The sequence below is a fragment of the Mauremys reevesii genome, linkage group 12, assembly GCF_016161935.1.
Source record: "Mauremys reevesii isolate NIE-2019 linkage group 12, ASM1616193v1, whole genome shotgun sequence".
Lineage (NCBI taxonomy): Eukaryota > Metazoa > Chordata > Testudines > Geoemydidae > Mauremys > Mauremys reevesii.
The window spans coordinates 38,075,848-38,091,197 of record NC_052634.1 but is presented as its reverse complement, the minus strand read 5'-3'; the positions used below and the strand labels follow the sequence as shown (position 1 = coordinate 38,091,197).

The window sequence follows — 15,350 nt, the reverse complement described above, 5'->3', positions numbered from 1 at the left end:
GAGAAAGACGCCAGTAAAAGGTCATCAACATACTGTATAAGAACTGATTTTCCAGGAAAACCATCATCCAGATCCTTCTTTAGGATCTGAGAAAACAGAGATGGAGATTCAGTATACCCTTGGGGTAACCTGGTCCAGGTATACTGACATCCTTTATAAGTAAAAGCAAACAAATACTGACTATCCGGGTGAATTGGGATTGAAAAAAAAGCTGAACACAAATCTACAACCGTAAAATGAGTGGCTGACGGTGGAATACAAGAAAGAATCGTAGCTGGATTTGGAACCACTGGAAAAGAAGGCAAAACCACAGCATTAATAGCACGAAGGTCTTGAACAAACCGATAGGTGTTCCTTCCTGGCTTCTTGACAGGAAAGATAGGAGTATTACAAGAACTAATAGTGGGAACAATAATACCCTGTTGCAATAAAGATTCTTTAACCGAGCTATGCCTGCCACTGCTTCAGGACGCAGTGGGTATTGTGGAATCCTCGGCAAAAGCTTAGCAGGGTCCACAAGAATCTTAACCAGGTCGGCAGTTCTAATCTGTCCCACTTCATTTGCATGACGAGACCAGAGATGGGGGGGCACTTGTGACAACAAATGTACAAGGTCAGGGCTGAGTGGAGACTTCGACGCAGCTGGCTCGGATATATGGAGTGTGGCCAACACCAGGTTAGTATTCTCACCAGGAACCTGTAAGAATACGCCATCTGGTGTACAGTAAATGGTACAACCTAATTTACACAACAGATCTCTTCCCAGCAAATTCACAGGAGAAGTAGAACTGAGTAGAAAGGAATGTTTATCTTCTAGAGGGCCAAGACAAATTTCAAGGGGTACTGAGACAGGATGCGAAACAGGACAGTTTGAAATGCCCACAGCATTAACAGACAAAGTGGACAAAGGAACAGAGGGAAACTCCGAGGATCTCAGAGCAGATCTACTAGCCCCAGTGTCCACAAGACAAGTAACAGATTTACCAGCAATATCACAATCAACAAATGGACCTTCTTGATTAATAGGAATTAAAGGATTCATGATGCAGTTACGTTTCCTCAGGCTGTCCTAGTAAGGGGTTCCTTGTGGGGAGAATACAGGAGCTTCAGGATTTGGGAACTGAGTAGGATTTTGAGCTAACCGATTGGGACACTCATTCCTCCAGTGACCCTCCTGACCACAAAAGTGGCACGCAGTGCTCCCAGTCGGGGCAGGATTCTGGGCAGGATATGAGGAACCCCTTCCCATACCTCTCCCACGACCTCGTCCCCGTCCTCTTCTCATTCCTCCACGACCCCTAAGCTGATAAGTTTGTAACTGTAAAGCCATAAGTTTTGTTTCACTAGTTTCTTTCTTCTGGTCTATGCAAGCCGTACAGTGATTTGCAACTGTCACCAATTCTGAAAGGGGTTTACTCTGCCAGCCAATACACATCGTTCTCAATGGTTGCTGAACCTGCGGCACGAGTCCTGAACAAAAGCAGCTCCTACTGCTTCCTGGCATTATCAGCTGGATCAGTAATTCCTGAATGCTGTTCAAAGACCTTTGTTAGTCTATCAAGATAATCAGCAGGGATTCTCCTTATTTTGTTTACAATTTGCAATCTTGGTCCAATCTGTTTTCTTAGGACAAACTTCTGAAATAGAGGTCAAGAGACGATTTCTAGCCTCTGTCAAAGCATCCGCAATACCAGGGTCGGCATCAGGCCAAGCAGCCTGTCTATTAAGGCGTTGTTGAACTTCAGCGGGCAGGACAGCTCGTAAAAGCTGATTAATATCTGCCCAAGATGGATTATAGCACTGAATCACTGTCTGGAGCTCCTCTCTAAACTTTACCGGCTCCTCCCTGATTTTAGGAAATTCTTTCACCAAGTTTCTAAGATCCCCAGGCGTCCAAGGGGCATGGACCTTAACCAACCCCCCTACAGCCCCAGCTCCAGGCAAGTCTCTCAAAGGAGCCTGGAGTGCCTGTGTCGTGCTTCTAAGAAAGTAGCCAGCATTGTTACCAGCAGAAGCAGGGTTAATCGGACTACTGGTGTCAGTGAGTAAGGAAGAAGATAATTCCTCTGAAGAAGGAGAATGAACAACTTGGGCAGTTGATACTTGTGGCGGCGAGACAACCACTGCCTGCACAGCCCGAGAAGGGGGGGTCGTGGGGGGGGCTGGCAGCGGCTGTGGAATGCTACTAAAAAAATCCACTATATCTTCCGCAGTCTCTTCCTCACTGTCAGGCTTAACTAACTGAGGATAAAGAGAAGCAGAGGGCTGCACTGAAGCAGGAATACCTTTGGATGTCTTACATTTAAGTTTTAAATCCTGTACTTCAATTTTTAATTTATCTTGGGAGTCCTTCAGACTCCGCACTCGAGACTCATGGAGTCTCTTTGTTGCTTCCTCCCACCAAGACAGAAACTGCTCGCACTGCGCAGCAGAGGCATGTGATCTAAGGGTTTCTCGGAGGTATGTAAGTTTACCTAAGTCAAAGGTACCTTCTAATGGGCATTGTTTAAATGAATTTTCACGCGTGTATAGAGTCCAATCATTTAAATACCTGCAGGTTTGAGGACCATAATGTACGTACATGTAATATGCAGGGGTACCCTTAGGGGGTAAGGTGGAAAGTTTAGACTGTCCCTCCCCCATGTTCCAATCACACAAACTCAGAGGGGTTCCCTGTCCGCGCTCGCGGACCAGAATCTAAGGAGTTCTCCCTACAGGGTCCGCACAAACAGGAGAGACTCACAAGAAAGACTACGACTCGTACACGTCCTTTCAGCAAAGAGCGTCGGCTAAAGACTCCATTTCCGGGAGATAAAGCCGCATACTCTAATTGCTTACAGGGAAACGATCAGATTGTCAGTAGCCCACACAGAAGGGAAAGGGAGGGAAGATGGGTTCACACACTCCTAGACCCAGGCAGCTTCCTCGCCGGACTATGCCAAGCTGAGTCAGCCCACCGTGGGTCGGATCTCCTACAGATCCTCTAGTTACTGGGCTTGCGTTAGACTACTCCTGATCATTAGCAATCGCTTCACAGGGCAATCTGGGCGTCTTCCAGCAACAAACACTCACACAGGTAAACACACACACACACACCAAGGCCTCTTATCCTTTTCTTTTAACCCTTTTTATCTCTTTTTAAAATTTTTTTTTCTTTTTATCTTTTTATCTTTTTTTTTTTTTTTTTTTTTTAACCAAGATGCATCGTTACCTGGTCCGGACCAATACTATGAGGCGGTATGACAACCCCTCTTGAGGCAGTAAAACAAAACCCCTCAGCACCGGTGCATTCTAATGCATTACCTTATGCATTACCTCATGCATTACCTTATGCATGTACCTGTTGGCCAACTCAGCAGTTCCCAGTACTGCTATAAACTAACCTTATTGGGGCCTCTCCCCAATACCACTCTGCATTTGATCCTGCTGCACAGTCAATAAGTTCAGATGGCGTGAGCCCAGCAGAAACAGACGTCCCCCACAGACAGTCCTCCTCCGATACCCCAGTAGAGATTTCAAAAGGTCTCTTACCTCTATTGTGGCGCCATGGGGTTCGAAGGGGAACGATCCGTAGCAGCCGTCTGTGTGTCCGTGGGCGTTGCCATCCCGGACGAGCCCCCAAATTGTCGAAGAAAAACTCAGTTCTCACTTTTTGTTTGGATGCAGCAGAAACAAATACTTTATTATAATACTCTAGTGATCACAAGAGGGAGAGAGAGTCAGGAGCTAGGTTTGCCCCTTGTCCTGAACGGATCTCTCTCACCCTTAGTAACAATCATAACAATCTTTATACCTTTCTAGCAGACCATGGTTAGCATACTTGCAGACAGTAAAAGTAAACATTTGCATTTGTTTATACATAAGCCTATTCGTTATCTTATTTGTCTGCAATACTAGAACAGAAAACAAGACTGCAATTCACAAGGTCGTAACGACTTTTCACACAATTCACTCTGCACCAGTTACAGGGTAACATCTTAACCTCTGCTAATTAGCTAACATACATTAAGATCCCTTCAAACTTCTATTAATTAATTCTTGGCCTCCACAGACTGAAAATCCTAAACTGCCCTTTGAAATATCGAATGCAGCAGGACGTGTTATTGTCCCTGCCCCAAAGCAGACAGACCAATGGAGAAATGCCGTCAAGTCCAAGGTAAAACTCCCCTGCCATTTTACCTTTTTTGCTGGCTAAACTCCTTCTTCTCTGCCTGGCCCAGGCTGTCCTCTGCCTCAGCTGCTGCTCCCAGCCTGCTCTAGAGTCAAACACGCAGGGCCCCCAGGGGAACAGAGGCTGGGACAGGGCAGCAGCCTGGGCTGGGCTGGGAAGATGCTGGGAGTTCACGTTCCCTGAGAACTGGCCCGGCTCCCTTCTCAACAGCAAACAAATCAATTCCACGCCCCCTCCCCAGAAAAACCAGCCTGGAGCCAAGGGCAGCAGGGGACGATTCCCTCTAGTTCCCACCGAGGCAGGAGAGAAGCCAGGGTGTTTCTAGCAGAGCTTATGGAACTGATGTGGGGAAACCAGCCTTTAACAAAAGGCAGTTCCAGTTTAAGCTAAGAGTTTTTAACAATTTCTACAACATTAAATAACCCTTTAATCGTAGTGTCACCATCCATAACATTGCTTCAGCCTTATAGGTTCCCAAGTAAACATCGCTTCAAATCCAAGGGAGTAGAGATCAGTCAGTGTTCAGAGTCATCCCACACAGAAGAACCATGTTGTGGTACATACTGGCTCCATCATGTGGCCATCGCCTTTCCCTCCTCCTTCAGAGTCAGAATGTGATCAGCTCCCACTGAGAGGGTGCAACACCCCTGCCTTGGTCTCTATGCCAGAGCTCCTATCAGCTCAGTGTCCTTCCCGCAAGAGTGGGCTGCTGAGAGGGTTGCGATGGGGTAAATGAAGGCAGAGGAGGATTGTTCCTGCTGGGTTTTCTTTGTGTGTCTCTGTGATCCTGCTGGAGGAAGCATCATTTGTGTTTGTTTCAGTGGCTTGGGTTGGGCTCAGGTTGTGACCCTGAGCACAGGGATTCCTGCGCTTTCTGCTCTTAGCCCCTCAGGGAATGGACAATGGAGCAACTTCAGAAATTGGATAGAAAGTAGCCTAAGAAAGTGTAACATAAATGAGAAGAAAAACAACACTGTCACCTCCCTGGTGGTCTAGTGGTTAGGATTTGGCATTTTCACTGCCACGGCCTGGGTTCAATTCCCAGTCAGGGAAAAGTGACTTTAAACCAAAACTGCTTCAGTTTTTCACTTACAACATAAACAAATCCCTGGTATTTTCCTGATTCCCCCCATCTTCCCAGTGTCTCCATGGCAGGGCTGGCTCCAGGCACCAGCACAGTGGGGCGGTCAATGGAAAGGGGAGGCTTCAACAGCAATTCGTCCCTCTCAGAGGGAAGGACTTGAGGCCAAAAGCGGCAGAGGTAGAGCTGCAGCTTTTTTATTTTTTTTTCCACTTGGGGTGGCAAAAACACTGGAAGTGGCCCTGCTCCATGGAAGAGAATTTGTTAAATCCCAGATGAGTGCAGTTCTATCAGTTCTCAGCCTAAATCCTTAGGTCTTGATCCTGAGGATATTGTCCCACCATGGGGCCATTTCCCGCCTCTCTTTCCTAGGGAAGCACAATTTTCTTTGCACAGACACAGGAACAGTGAGATCTTTCTCTGTCCCTTGTGCAAAACAGGGGGCCAAATTCAAGGGAAACAATGGACAAGCAGGGGGCCCTGGGCACATCCAGCCCTGGCCGTGAGATGTTCCCTCCCCTCTTTCTTTATGCCCCAATCTTTCATGGATTGTCTGGGATGGGGGAAAAGCTGAGTTCACTGCAGGTGGAGGGGAAAAAGGACCCTGAAAATCTCAGGCCCCAACCCCTGCTACCAGGATCACTGAGCTGCTGGGAATCTGCATGGGAAAGGGACGGTGTGAATTGTCAAGGTGGGGAATGAATAACAATCTACAACTAGATCCACCTCATTAATCACTGACACAGGCTAATCCTGCTGCTGATAGAAGGGAAACTGGGAGTGATTCTTTGCTGTTCAGCCATGGAAACAGTGACCCAATTGCACCGCAGTGAATGTGCTGGGGAAAGCTGGACTTCACAGGCAGGTGGAAAAAGCAGATCCTAGACACACCTGGAGCTCCCCACAGCACTTCTGCCACCGGGGTCAGGTGTTGAGTGACTCACAGCGCCCCTCCCCTCCCATTACCTTCCAGTAGGGGGTGGCAGCACCCCTCACCCAATGCAGGGGAGAGGCCTGATTGTATCTCTGCACCCTGAGTCCAGGGCACCCACTCTCTCTGCCCCACACATCAAATCTGGCCCTGCTGCAAAGTGACCCTAAGAACCAGCAATCTCCAGGACAGCAGGTTTGCCCTCAGAGCAGGGAATGTGTCCCCCATGCTGCTCTTAGGCCACTGGGTGCTCTGGAAACAAGAGGGCTCTGAGTGTAACCCAGGGGTCAGCAACCTTTCAGAAGTGCTGTGCCGAGTCTTCATTTATTCACTCTAATTCAAGGTTCCGCATACCAGTAATACATTTTAATGTTTTTAGAAGGTCTCTTTCTATAAGTCTATAATATATAACCAACTATTGTTGTATGTAAAGTAAATAAGGTTTTTTAAAATGTTTAAGAAGCTTCATTTAAAATTAAATTAAAATGCAGAGCCCCCAAGACTGGTGGCCAGGACCTGGGCAGTGCGAGTGCCACTGAAAATCAGCTCGTGTGCCACCTTCGGCACACGTGCCATAGGTTGCCTACCCCTGGTGTAACCCATAGCAAGCAAAGATTATCTGGGGATGTAGCTCAATGGTAGAGCACATGCTTTGCATGTATGAGGTCCTGGGTTCAATCCCCACCATCTCCAGGTTGATTTTTTCACCCTGCTGCTTTGCTCACACCCAGAGGGGATGTGGCCCAGCAGTCTCCCTGCACCAGTTTCAATCCTGCTCAGTGAGGGGCAAGTGCCAATTGCATGGAAGGTCTGGGGGGGGGGTTCTGCTCCTAAGTCACCTTGGTACATGTAAGATTCCCACCCGCTGTGCTGCTTGGGACAAGGGTAGATGAGAAGTGTGAATCCTCCAGCACTGGAGGGAAAGGTCCCATCTGCTCAGACTGAGAGGCAAGGAAACAGAGGGGCAGTCAGTGCTCAGAGAGGAGGGAGGTCAGTGATTTACACCCAGCAGGGGACACTGTCTTTCTGAGGCGAGTGCAGCTGGCTTGGGATGGTTCTGACTGTTAGCCAAAAGGGCTCATTTCCCCCTGGAGCTTACCTAATTACCCCAAGGAGGCATGGAGACAGGAAGACGAGTACCACACCCTTTATTGATCGGTCAGCTGAGCGGGTGTTCTCCTCTCGGCTAGTGCCAGAGAAAGAGACACACCCCACAAGCCCGAACGGGCCGTTTTATAATCAGTAACAAACAACTTAGCCTACGTTCGTCTACGTCATTTGGTTGACCTGTAGAACCTGTACATGTATCTGTTAGGGGATAATTGGGGACGCAGGATACATATATCATTTTGTGGGGGAAACAAGATACATCTGTTGAGGATACATTTGTCATTCTGACGGGGACACAAGATACATCCGTTGACCCTTTGTACTAGATACTTTGGATGCATACATGGAAAAACAGCTGCATACACTTGAGGAGCCAAAATGGCTGATAAGCTATCCAAACAAGCGAATAAGCAATTAGCTGACATAGGTAGATGTACGTCCCTTGTTCCTGTTAGGTCGATTAAAGTTTCAGGCCTACTACAGAAAAGCTTCATTGACACTGGTTTTCACCAACACTGACGATGGATAGAAAAAAGGCTGGAGTCAATGACAGATGAGACCACAGAAGGGGAAGGGGAATGGCAGCCCCACAGAAGGTCCTGGGTGCTCAGATGCCCCAGTTATTGCACCCTGGCCTGTCATAGAGAGAGAAAAGACCCAGCGGGACCCAGCCCCCTACAGTGATCCCATGGACAAGAACCTGGCTGGGAGTGGGGTGAAAGCTCCCTGTGGGCAAAGGGGAGCTGAAATCCCTCAGTGTCCTGGAATTTAAGCAATGGAAGCTTCAAACCCTGCAGGGGTGTGGGCTGAGGTGCATCAGCAGAAGGTTGGGCTGGACGGGGGCAGCAGGTTTGTATAATTTTTGGTGGTGTCCAGAATGGGACCAAGTCCTGCCCCACCCCCGCACCCCCACACAGGGCCAGCTTTAGGCCGATTCTCCTGATTCCCCTGAATCGGGCCCCACCCCTAAGAGGGCCCTGTGCCCAAGCCCTGGTACTGCGTACTGGCAAGAGCTGGTGCGCTGTACCAGGGTGGCCCGGCTTCCTCAGGGGGCAATTTAAAGGGCCTGGGGCTCCCAGCAGGGGCTGGGGTAGGGCGGTTTTGGGTGCTGGGGGCTATTTTAAAAGTCCAGGGTTCCCATTGCTTCTACCACCCCGGCCCTTTAAATAGCCCCCAGAGCCCCGCAGCTTCCCCAGGGCTCCCTCAGCTATTTACAGGGCCGGGCAGTGGAAGCAGGGGAGCCCCAGGCCATTTAAATAGCCCCCAAGCCCCGGGCTCCTGCTGCTACCCCGGTGCTGAGGGGGGAGGGGGCACTTACCGTACAGGGTGGGCTGTACCCTCTGTACCCGCACCCCCTGCCCTGCCTGCACCAGTCCCTGCCTCCAGCCAGCCCCACACCCCCTGCCTGCAGCCAGCCCATCTCCAGCCAGCCCCACACCTCCTGCCCACAGCCAGCCCATCTCCAGCCAGCCCTGCACCCCCTGCCCTGCCTCCAGCCCCTCACCCCCTGCCCTGCCTGCACCAGCCCCTGCCCCCAGCCAGCCCCACACCTCCTGCCCCCAGCCAGCCCATCTCCAGCCAGCCCTGCACCCCCTGCCCCCAGCCAGCCCCTCACCCCCTGCCCTGCCTGCACCAGTCCCTGCCTCCAGCCAGCCCCACACCCCCTGCCTGCAGCCAGCCCATCTCCGGCCAGCCCCACACCTCCTGCCCACAGCCAGCCCCACACCAGCCAGCCCTGCACCCCCTGCCCTGCCTGCACCAGCCCCTGCCTCCCGCCAGCCCCACCCCCCCTGCCCACAGCCAGCCCCTGCTGCACCCCGTGCCTGCACCAGCCCCACACCCCCTGCAGCCAGCCCTGCACCCTGTCTCCAGCCAACCCCTGTCGTACCCCCTGCGGCCCTGCCTGAAGCCAGCCAGCTCCCCACACCCCACTGCCCGCACCAGCCCTACACCACCGGCCCCGCACCTCCTGCCCTGCCTGCAGCCAGCCCCACACCTCCTGCCCTGTCTCCAGCCAACCCCTGCTGCACCCCCCTGCCTGAAGCCAGCCAGCTCCCACACACCCCGTCTCCAGCCAGCCCCGCACCCCTTGCCCAGCCTGCAGCCAGACCCTACCTCCAGTCAGCCCCTGCCCTGCCTCCAGCCAGCCCCATGTCCACTGATGCCCTGCAGTTCCCAGGGCAGTAACCCTGCACACCTGCTTCAATGAGGGGGGCAGGGAGCAGCTGGAACCCACACATGTGCACACTGTAGGGTGACCAGACAGCAAGTGTGAAAAATCGGGATGGGGGTGGGGGGTAATAGGACCCTATATAAGAAAAAGTCCCAAAAATTGGGACTGTCCCTATAAAATCAGGACATCTGGTCACCCTAGCACAGCCCCGGGAGTGGCGGGGACCCATACATGTAAAACGGAGCTCGTTTCTAGTTCAGGCCCATCTTTTTAAAAAATAACTTTAGGTAGGGTTAACATACACCCGTGTTTTCCTGGACATGTCAGGCTTTTTGGTTCTTAAATCACTGTCTGGGAGGAACTTTTAAAGTTTAAAAATTTAAAAATTCCTCCTGGGAAAATACGGACGCATGGTAACGCTATTGGTACAAAAAATACATACTGTGGCACATCCCTTAAATCAAAACTTTTTATAGGGAACCGGTTCCTAAGGAATGAAAGTCTTTTTTATATATACATATATATATCTATATAAATTTTAAGTTATCCCTGCCGGGGCCCGGCTGAAAATGACTGCCCAGAGTTCGAGAACTGTCCCTGTTCTCATTGGACAGATGGGGAGAAGCCTGAAGTACAAAGAAGGGACGTGACCTTCCCAAGGGCCTACACAGCAAGGTGGTGGCAGAGCCAGAAAGAGAAGCCAACAGTCCTGACTCCTGTTCTAATGGACCAAAAAAACCCAGAGAAAGGGCTACAGCCCAGGAATCGAGATGGTGGGGAAATTTCATTGAAACCATTTCTGTCAGAAAATCCCCTTCAGACTAAACCAGTTTGTTTCTCGAAATCAAAACAAGTGGGATGAAATTTCTCTGCACAAATATTTTGTTGCAAAACAAAAGCATCTCCTGTTTGTCACAGTGTGTTAAATTGTCTCATCGCACACAAAGAGGAGACACTTAGATCTCAAACATTAGATAAGATGCTTCAGTCTGAGCTAAGTTATTGCTGCTCTTAACAATTTCAAAATAAAAAAATACAAATCAAATAGACTATTTCAGCTATTCTATTATGTCATAATCTGCTCTGAGTAAATGTGATAGGACACCGCATATTACACACTACTCCTAGTGACACTCGCCAATGGATCCCCACCCACCATGAGGTAGGTAGGAGCGGATCATTATTATCCCTACTTGAAAGAGGGAGAAGCTAAGGCTGAGAAAGGAGAATTGACTTGTCTTAGGTCACACAGCCAGTCACTGGCAGATTTGGGAATAGGACCCAAGAGCCCTGATTTTAAACTAACCATCGGATCTTGAATTTCAGACACTGAATGACCTGAATAAAGTGCTCTCAGATGAGCTCCAGACCAACAACAGTGCACAATAAATATTCAGCAAGTATTTGAGGAAAATTGCATTGTTAGAGAGAATCATGAACTGCTCAGAGACCATTAACGCAGAGGAGCAGCAAAATTCATCAAACATAGAACTGGTTCTGACTTATTTCCTTGGGCTTAAAAGAGAACAACAAGGACCTGAGTCTCCTCCCTGTCAATAACCCCCTGCTCAGCCAATCAGGGTAGAGACTGAGGACGGCAGGCTGAGGGCTCTCGCCCAAAGGATGGCCCAGGTCACCGGTGGGGATCACTGCCTGAGCACTATTTCAGCCCCACATTTTTGGGTGGACATCCCACAGTGGGAGCTGCAGAGCACTCACCTGAGACACATACGCACACCCCTCCTGGTGTTGGGAGGGGAACAGGAGAAAGGACAAAAGAAGCAAGAGACAAAGAGAAAGGAGGGAGAGACGGATGGAGGAAAAGGTGAAACCAAAAGGACAAACCCTAATGACCCCAGTGATTCTAAGGGACAAAATCCCAGGTGCGCAATAAAATTCTGCCTCCGTAAGCTCATGTTTTCCATGCCTAGAATTCAACGGTCACCAGATGGATCAGACTGAACAGGTTTCAAACCTCGAGGAGGCTCTCACCTTCTAAACAGGGACGGCTGGTCTCTAGTAAACTCACTAAAAGGGAAGGAGAAAACTTGTAAGAGGTTCCTCCTGGCGCCCACGTACGTGAACCCGAATACTCTCTCAGTCCTCAAAGAGAGACCTGGAGAAGGAGACTTGCTGAAGCAAAGCCACAGGGGTCTCTGAGGTTTCCCTGACCCCTCGCCCCTCTCCTGCCTGGCTGATGTCAGCATCTCTCTGTGAGGTCACCACCTCCCCAGCACCTTTGACCAATAGTCTGAGGTCCTGCAAAAGGCCTTTGTGATGTCACTGCCACACCCCTCCCTTGCTGGGCTAATGTCCTGCCCCTGGCCAGGCACTGTGGAGGTTTGAGCTACTCCCTGTGGATCACCCCACTCAAGGAGCGTTCGTTCTAGGCAGCAAGCCGGCTAGACAGGAAAACATCAGACGCTGCTCCCAATGCTACACTCAGTTTTTCAGAAATTAGTCGACTTTATGGCCAGAAGAGACCATTAGAGCATCTAATCTGACCCCCTGCATATCACAGGCCTCCTGTATGACACAAGAGCTACTTTTGCGGCAAACACATTCCAGAAAGGCATCTAGTCTCCATTAGATGACACCAGGAGATGGCAAATCCACCACTTTCCTTGGTAGCTTGTTCCTGTGGTGAATCATCCTGGCTGTTGAATATTTGTGTCTTATTTCTAATATGAATTTGTCTCTTTTCATCTTCCAGCCACTGGGTCTTGTTATGCCTTTCTCTCCTCGATTAAAAAGACCTTTAATACCCAATCTTTTGTCTCCATTAAGGCCCTTCAACTCTTCAGTGAAGTCACCTTTCAATCTTCTTTTGATAAGCTAAACAGGTTGAGCTCGTTCAATAGCTCACTAAAAAGCATTTTTCTCCAGCCCTCAGAACACTTTGTGGCTCTTTGGTCATCAGACTCCTGAACTGCAGCTGGATGTGGCTCTTGTTCTTCTGCACAGCACAGCTCCTGGAGAAGAGGGATCTGCAAATGTACATTCATATGATCCCTTTGTTTAACTGATGAAAACATAAACTAGACACTTAGAGGATTGGAACTGATTTCAGCTGATGGACAGCTTTGCTAGGTTTTTATGCATTTGGACAGTGAAATGTTGAGTGTTTACATTGATATCAAGCACTCCTGTATAGAAGAGCCCCTGAACATAATGGACAATGGAAATGAAAATGTTTTCCTTTTTTTTTTAAAAAGAAAGAGGGTTATAAGAGAACACGGGGGTTTGAACTGAGGATGAGTTGAACTGCAGTTAAGCACTCTACCACTGAGCAATATCCCCATGACACTAAGAGTGTGGAATCGTGATCTCCAGGACTTTGAAGGACAAACCCAGATTCATCGAGCTCCTTTGCCATTCCCAGACCACAGGTGGTTTTAAAAATGGGGTTTGATTAAACTTCTTAAATGTGGCAAACACCACAGCTTGCACACCCACCGATATAGCTTCTCCCACTGACATAGCTGCCACCTCTTGGGAAGTGGATTAACTGCACCCACAGGAAAACTCTTTCCCACCAGCATAGAGCAGTGGTTCTCAAACTGAGAGTCAGGACCCCAAAGTGGGATGTGACCCTGTTTTAATGGGGTCGCCAGGGCTGGCATTAGACTTCTTGGTGCCTGAGGCTGAAACCAAAAGTCTGAGCCCCACCACCCAGGGCTGAATCCCTCAAGCTCTGGTTTTGCCCTCCCCTAACTGGGGCAGAGCTCAGGCTTTGTCTCCTCTGCCTCTGCTCAGTGTAGAGGGGCTTGGTGCATCTTTCTAGGGTCATGTAGTAAGTTTTTTTTGCAAAAAGGGGTTATAGTGAAAGGAAGTTTGAGAAACCCTGGCATAGAGCCTCTGAATATGTCTAGACTTGGCTCCCTGTGGCAGATCAGAAAATGAAAGTGCAGCCATGGAGACACCACACACCAGCCTTGCCTAACAGGCAAGAATCCAACCTCCACAGACAAATGCCTGTTGCTTTCTAACCCATCTCCCTAAGCCACCACCACTTAACAAAGGGGCTTTTCTACACGATGGTTCTGGTCTCACTGAAGGGTCATTTCCAATTGTTTGCTCAGACCAGCATTAGGGAAAATGGTGCCCTGGGCAAAGCTTGTACTTTGGCACTTCCCCATTGCCCCTGGACGATCCCCACTCCCCCTTTACCACTAGCTCCTGCACTCCCAACCCTTGCACCTCCTTCACCCCTAACTCCTGCCCCCTCCTGTGCCCCCTTTGCCCTTAACTCCCTGGGCCACCAGCCATTGCCCCTCTCCTGCAGCCCCTTCACATGGCTCCAGTGCTGGGGCCCCCGCACTTGTTCTCCCTTTCCCTGGGCTTTGGCATCACTAGCCCCTGCTTAGCGAGTAGGGTTCAGTGGTTCCCAAAATGTGGGGCATGACTCCTAGGGGGACACAGAGGAACATTTATGGAGTCAATGAAATCAACTGAATTTCTTCAGTCTCTCGCTGGAGACATTTCCCTTGTTTTTAAAGGCAAAAATCCTGATCTTTCCAATGGGCGCTGCTGCTTCAATGTTCAGTTTGGGGAGGGATCTGGCTGCACTCAGAGATCTGCCCGCGGGTTACAATCTGCGAGCTGAAGGGTCGAACGCAAACAGCGTTTAGATGGGACGGTTAGTGCCGCCCCCGTGTGGCCAAAGATTAGAACTGACTAGCAGAGTTTACAGCTGGAGCCTGGGACGCTCCTGAACAAACTGGGCCCAAAGCCTCTCGCGTGGGATCCTCGCTGTGCAGCAGGAGGCTGAGGGAAGCTGATTGTCAGGGCTCAGGGCTGCACCCTGCCAGGCTGAGCCGGTGTCTGTGCTAAGCTCGGCATCAATCAGGTGATTCTGGGCAGTTCGGGGTCCCCGGGCTCCCACAGGAGGGTGAAGCAGGTCACCCCTGGAGCAGGTTAAAGCTGCAGGGTGACACTGGGGTTGCTGCCCCTGGGAACAGCTGCTGTAGCACCGCCTGGGCAGGACAGGGAGAGCCAGTTATACCCCCCCCAGCCTGTATCGGGGGCTGGGAGCACTCACACCCTGGGGACCCACCCACCAGAGATCTACTGGGGGGGAGAGTGGCAACCACACACCCAGGATGTTGTGGGGGGGGACAAGGGCATCCACACTCCGGGATCCTCTGCAGAGGGACGGACACCCACACAGCCAGGATTCTGTATGGGGGGCAGAGGTACCCGGACACCTGGGCGGGGAAAGGGGGCACCGAAACAGCCGGGATCTTACCTGGCAGGACAGCGGCGCCTGCAGCTCGACATGAGACGGGGGCGGGGGAAGCAGGAGCATTTCCCAGTCCCAGGCTGTCCCCGTCTGGCCAAGGCACAGAGCTCACGAGCAGAGTTTAAAGCTCCAGCTGCCAGGCCACAAAACAAGCCGGGCTCTGTGGCTGGTGCCTGTCATCCCAGCTCCTGGGGAGGCTGAGGCCGGCGGATTGCTTGAGCTCAGGAGTTCTGGGCTGTAAGGGGCTGTGCTGATCAGGTGTCCGCACTAAGTTCAGCATCAATATGATGATCCCGGGGAAGCTTGGGGTCCCCAGGTTGCCTAAGAGGGGTGAACCGGCCCAGGTTGGAAACGGAGCAGGTTAAAACTCCTGTGCTGACCAGTAGTGGGATCGCACCTGTGAATAGCCCCTGCAGCGTAGCCTGGGCAAGACAGTGAGACACGGTCTCTTTTTACAGGTTTCAGAGTAGCAGCCGTGTTAGTCTGTATCCGCAAAAAGAACAGGAGTACTTGTGGCACCTTAAAGACTAACAAATTTATTTTAGCATGAGCTTTCGTGAGCTGCAGCTCACTTCTTTGGATGCATAGACACCCCTACCCCGCAGAGCCTGGCTGGGGGGATGGGAGCACCCACAGGATGGG

General features: G+C 50.6%; 2 non-coding genes and 1 pseudogene across 2 annotated transcripts; all 3 read left to right on the top strand.

The window, feature by feature from the left end:
- The window catches only part of LOC120375649, a 276,817-nt pseudogene that overhangs the window by 115,978 nt on the left and 145,489 nt on the right, over positions 1 to 15,350 (top strand).
- Positions 5,153 to 5,224, top strand: TRNAE-UUC. The gene has a single exon. It is a non-coding gene; the product is annotated as a tRNA-Glu (tRNA).
- TRNAA-UGC lies at positions 6,805 to 6,876 on the top strand. Its single transcript has one exon. It is a non-coding gene; the product is annotated as a tRNA-Ala (tRNA).